Consider the following 6,257-nt stretch of genomic DNA (forward strand, 5'->3'; position numbering starts at 1 on the left):
GAAGATACAGAAGCATCTGCTTGCCAGTTTTAATAGTTATAAATATAAATTGCCTTTGCTCATCAAAAAGAAACAATGATTAGGAAGTCTCCTCTTTAGGGAACTTTTTAGGTTGTTTATAATTGCCTTGAAGTTCTACTTTTTCCATATTTAAATTCACTGTTCCTTATTTTCCCCATATAATTGGTGGAATAACCCAAGAAAAGAGCTACTCAGGTATGAAATCTGTAGCAACAAACTTAGTTAAGAAGTGGTCTGAAAAATAGGGAAATTCATATCGTGTAACTCAATTTCATCTGGTTCTTTTTTTCTTTTTATTTGTTTTTTTTTTAAATTAATTTACTTATTTTAATTGAAAGATAGTTACTTTACAATATTGTGATGGTTTTTTGCCATTATCTGGTTCTTAGTTTGGGAATTCCTGGAAATTCAGGTTTATTTTAAAGTATGATACATCCAAAAGTCCTAAAACAGACTCTGGATTATCCTAAATTCAAGGGAAATACTAGAATAGACCTAGACTTTTCACTAAGTCAGATTCAGAACCAGATTTCTTGACTCCATTAAAAATGAATGGGATCTTCCTGATTTTTCTTCAAGAGAAGTATGTGGAAAAAAGACAAAACCACAGCTTTGGCAGCTGTTAACAATTCCTTATAACCACCATTCATGTTTAAAATCTGATGGACATTTGCTATGTTATTAGAAGTAGTATCAGGATAGACTAATATTTTGAATGAAAATTTAAAAGGATAGACTAATATTTTGAATGAAAATTTAATTTGATGAAATATGTTCCCTGACTGTAAGCATCAAATTAAATCCATGTAAATAAGAGACAAGTGGTTCAAATTTTTTTAAGGAAAAGTTCCTCTTAAGAGATGTTCAGTTTTCCCATGGAATTTCCTCATCACAATAAAGATGTGATTTTCCAGAGGAGATCTAGACTGATGGGGTTAATAGTAGTGCTTAATGGCACAGTCTTTTCTAATCACAGATTTTTTTTAAACCAATGAAGAACAGTATTAGTTCCATGTCTTCACTTCGTGGGTGTTTGAAAAAGTGGAAACCAGAGAGGTTAAGGAACTTGCTTAAGATTATATAGTTTTAAGTATTCTTTTCTGTAGTTTACTGAAAACTTATTATTTAATTTTTTTTTCAATTTTCTTGAGTTTACTCAGAGCAGATATTTTGGTTGGACATGGAAGATCTCCTAATTCTTAATTTGAAAAGATCTCCCAGATTTTAACTTGAAAAGATCTCCCAGATGGATACCTTTTCCTATCCTTAATTCTCTGTTTAACTATACTGTAAAGCCTTAAAGTAAACCTCTTAAATTTTGTCACTTTAGGTTTTTTTTTAGCTTTTCTCTTTTTTAAAAAATTAATTTTATTGTAGTATGATTGGTTTATAGTGTTGTGTTAGTTTCTGCTGTACAGCAAGGTGAATTAGCCATACATATACATATAATCTCCTCTTTTTTGGATTTCCTTCTCATTTAGGTCACCATAGAGCACTGAGTAGAGTTCCATGTACTGCACAGTAGGTTCTCATTAGTCTTCTATTTTGTACATAGTATTAATGTGTATATGTTAATCCAAATCTCTCAATTCATTCCACTCCCTTTTCCCCATTGGTGTCCATATGCTTGTTCTCTAAGTCCGTGTCTCTATTTCTGTTTTACAAATAAGATCAGCTATATCATTTTTCTAGATTCCACATATTTGTGTTAACATGTGATATTTATTTTTCTCTTTATGACTTACTTCACTCTATGACAGTCTCTAGGTTTCTTAGTGATAAAATCAGGATTTCACATAAATTGTGATTCCAGAGCGCATCTTCACAATAAAAAGTTTATTGTGCTCCTTCAAAAAATGAAAATAAAAGGTGATAACTGTTATGCTTCCAGTGATCCTAATATTCAAATTCACTGACTACAATACCTAATTCTCAACATTAATGTACCTGATAAATTAAATAAGATAGGATGAGAGAGTTGGGCTAAAGGATGTGAGTAATCTCAACTGTTTGAGTCTGGACAATTGGTCTTATTCTTCTTTAGAGAATATTTTCTAAAAATGAGTTGAGTACTCATGTCTGTCAAATAAGTCAGAGCATCTGTTGTTCCTACTTCTGGATAAACATTGACAAACACTTATTTGATTGTTCTCATTTTCACTATGGGACAAGGAAATGGCAAACCACTCCAGTATTCTTGCCTGGAGAATCCCAGGGACAGAGGAGCCTGGTGGGCTGCCGTCTATGGGGGGTCACACAGAATCAGAAATGACTGAAGCGACTTAGCAGCAGCAGCATTTTCACTATTCCTTATTAATTTCCCCAAACTTTTGTCATTATAAAATATCGTGATTGTAGAATGTTACGGCTCCCAAGACTGCATCTTTGTGTACATTGTGATGTGATAGTTACTCAGTCATGTTCGACTCTTTGCAGCCACTGGATTGTAGCCCTCCAAGGCTCCTCTGTCCATGGAATTCTCCAGCAAGAATACTGGAGTGGGTTGCCATTCCCTTCTCCAAGGGATCTTCCTGGTCCAGGGATCAAACCCAGGTTTCCCACATCAGAGACGGATTTTTTACTGTCTGAGCCACCACAGAAGTTCTTGTGTACATTAGCTATGTTTTTGGTAGATGGTTCTTCATCACCTCAATAACATAAGTAGAGATTTCTTGGAATCATGATGTAAGTTGGATTTTATTTACCCCCTGTCCACTGGGCATTTCTGTAGTCTCAGATAATTGCCCTTTCATGTTTCAGAATTTATTTTATTTGTTAGAACTAAAGTTCTATATTAATGTATTTATGTGTGATCCATTACTCCCATATTTGTCATGAACAGTCAAAAAAAGGGCAGTATAGCAGATCTTTTGGAAGCACAAAGATGGCTATAAATTTATGGTTCTCACTTAGTTCAAAGGACACTATCTCTTAAATGCGTGGTTGAATTAATAAAGCACTGAACTTTGAGTCAGTTTCTTCTAAACAGATGATCTCTCTGAAAAATAACTTGTATTACAAGCAGTTAGGGCAGGTAGATCCTGTATAAAAATAGTTATAATTCAATATTTTGATAAATGGTGACATACAGTACAAGCTAAGTAATATAGATGCACAAAGTAGTGAGAAAGTAATTCCTTCACTGGAGACAAAATAGGAATGTTTTGTCTAAAAGAAAAAAGAAAATAGAAAATTTCTTTCCCCCATGGAAAGGAAATGCAAAAAAGCAAAATGGCTGTCTGGGGAGGCCTTACAAATAGCCGTGAAAAGAAGAGAAGCAAAAAGAAAAGGAGAAAAGGAAAGATATAAGCATCTGAATGCAATGTTCCAAAGAATAGCAAGAAGAGATAAGAAAGCCTTCCTCAGTGATCAATGCAAAGAAATAGAGGAAAACAACAGAATGGGAAAGACTAGGGATCTCTTCAAGAAAATCAGAGATACCAAGGGAACATCTCATGCAAAGATGGGCTCAATAAAGGACAGAAATGGTATGGACCTAACAGAAGCAGAAGATATTAAGAAGAGGTGGCAAGAATACACAGAAGAACTATACAAAAAAGATCTTCACGACCCAGATAATCACGATGGTGTGATCACTGACCTAGAGCCAGACATCCTGGAATGCGAAGTCAAGTGGGCCTTAGAAAGCATCACTACGAACAAAGCTAGTGGAGGTGATAGAATTCCAGTTGAGCTATTTCAAACCCTGAAATATGATTCTGTGAAAGTGCTTCACTCAATATGCCAGCAAATTTGGAAAACTCAGCAGTGGCCACAGGACTGGAAAAGGTCAGTTTTCATTCCAATCCAAAAGAAAGGCAATGCCAAAGAATGCTTAAAGTACCGCACAATTGCACTCATCTCACACACTAGTAAAGTAATGCTCAAAATTCTCCAAGCCAGGCTTCAGCAATATGTGAACCATGAACTTCCTGATGTTCAAGCTGGTTTTAGAAAAGGCAGAGGAACCAGAGATCAAATTGCCAATATACACTGGATCATGGAAAAAGCAAGAGAGTTCCAGAAAAACATCTATTTCTGCTTTATTGACTATGCCAAAGCCTTTGACTGTGTGGATCACAATAAACTGTGGAAAATTCTGAAAGAGATGGGAATACCAGACCACCTGACCTGCCTCTTGAGAAATCTGTGTGCAGGTCAGGAAGCAACATTTAGAAATGGACATGGAACAACAGACTGGTTCCAAATAGGAAAAAGAGTACGTCAAGGCTGTATATTATCACCCTGCTTATTTAACTTATATGCAGAGTGCATCATTAGAAACGCTGGGCTGGAAGAAACACAAGTTGGAATCAAGATTGCCGGGAGAAATATCAATAACCTCACATATGCAGATGACACCACCCTTATGGCAGATAGTGAAGAGGAACTAAAAAGCCTCTTGATGAAAGTGAAAGAGGAGAGTGAAAAAATTGGCTTAAAGCTCAACATTCAGAAAACGAAGATCATGGCATCTGGTCCTATCACTTCATGGGAAATAGATGGGGCAACAGTGGAAACAGTGTCAAACTTTATTTTTGGGGCTCCAAAATCACTGCAGATGGTGACTGCAGCCATAAAATTAAAAAACGCTTACTCTTTGGAAGGAAATTTATGACCAACCTAGATAGCATATTCAAAAGCAGAGATGTTACTTTGCCAACAAAGGTTCGTCTAGTCAAGGCTATGGTTTTTCCTGTGGTCATGTATGGATGTGAGAGTTGGACTGTGAAGAAGGCTGAGCACCGAAGAATTGATGCTTTTGAACTGTGGTGTTGGAGAAGACTCTTGAGAGTCCCTTGGACTGAAAGAAGATCCAACCAGCCCATTCTGAAGGAGATCAGCCCTGGGATTTCTTTGGAAGGAATGATGCTAAAGCTGAAATTCCAGTACTTTGGCCACCTCATGCGAAGCGTTGACTCATTGGAAAAGACTGTGATGCTGGGAGGGATTGGGGGCAGGAGGAGAAGGGGACGACAGAGAATGAGATGGCTGGATGGCATCAGTGACTCGATGGACGTGAGTCTGAGTGAACTCCGGGAGTTGGTGATGGACAAGGAGGCCTGGCATGCTGCGATTCATGGGGTCGCGAAGAATCGGACACGACTGAGTGACTGAACTGAACTGAACTGAAGGTCAGTCAAGTTCTGCAGGGAATTGTGTGCTATGTTTAATGATCTGTTGAGTTAAACATTTCAATATAAAGTCCAAGGAGAATTGTCTTTTAAATATTTGGAATTATGCTATGAAACCCAAGTTAGAATAAGAAGTTAAGATTGCATTTCAGACTGTTTTTGTATGAATGAAAATGGGTATGGTATCAGATGTGGTATCTGCTGTAGACATAGAAGGCCTAAAGATGTTACTATACAATGCTAACATTTTGAGAGATGTAATTATTTTAGTTCTGAAGACAACTTTTTCCATTGTTTTTAAATTATGTGATTCAGTGCTTGATTCAAAAGAGCTGTTCTATATACAAAACTAGGATTTAAGGACTCGGATCTGGGCTACAATACAGAATTGTCTCTGTGTCTTGCTAGTATATGAACTTCTCTGTAAAACAGTAACACCCAAGGAAAATCAGAAAGTGATTGAACTGAGTACTCTGCTTTTTTTGTTTTTAAGATGGTACAGTGGAGAACAAAAAGCACAAACACTAGCATAAAAAAACTGTGTCCGATCTGGCTTCCAGCAGCTTGTATTTTTCAGTGCTTTGGGAAAGTTATTTAACTCTTTTTGAGTCTCAGCTTTTCATCCATAACATGTAGATAATAATACCAACTGCAAATCTGATTGAAGATTAAATTTATATTACAGTAAATAATGAGAACAATGACAGTTGCTCTTTTTAACAGTCTAATTTTATTGTATTATTATTTATTATTTATTTTTTTGGCTGTACCTTGTGGAATCTTAGTTCCACAATCAGGGATTGAACTTGCACCCTTGCATTGAAAGTGCAGTGTCTTAATCACTAGACCACCAAAGAAGTTCCAACTGTTGTTCTTAACATTATCATTATCACTGTCGTTATTACCTAATGGCAAATGTACTCATTTGGAATTTGTAGTATATTAAAACGTTCTTATTTGAGCCTGTGTGAGATATAGTCATGGTAATCAAATATTGGCCTGTTGACACATTTAATGGATCCATATTAGGAAGAAAACAGAAAACTCCAAATAATGATAAAAACCAGAAATTTCTTAGAAATGTATAGGTACAGCTTAGAG

The sequence above is a fragment of the Bos taurus genome, chromosome 6, assembly GCF_002263795.3.
Source record: "Bos taurus isolate L1 Dominette 01449 registration number 42190680 breed Hereford chromosome 6, ARS-UCD2.0, whole genome shotgun sequence".
Taxonomy (NCBI): domain Eukaryota; kingdom Metazoa; phylum Chordata; class Mammalia; order Artiodactyla; family Bovidae; genus Bos; species Bos taurus.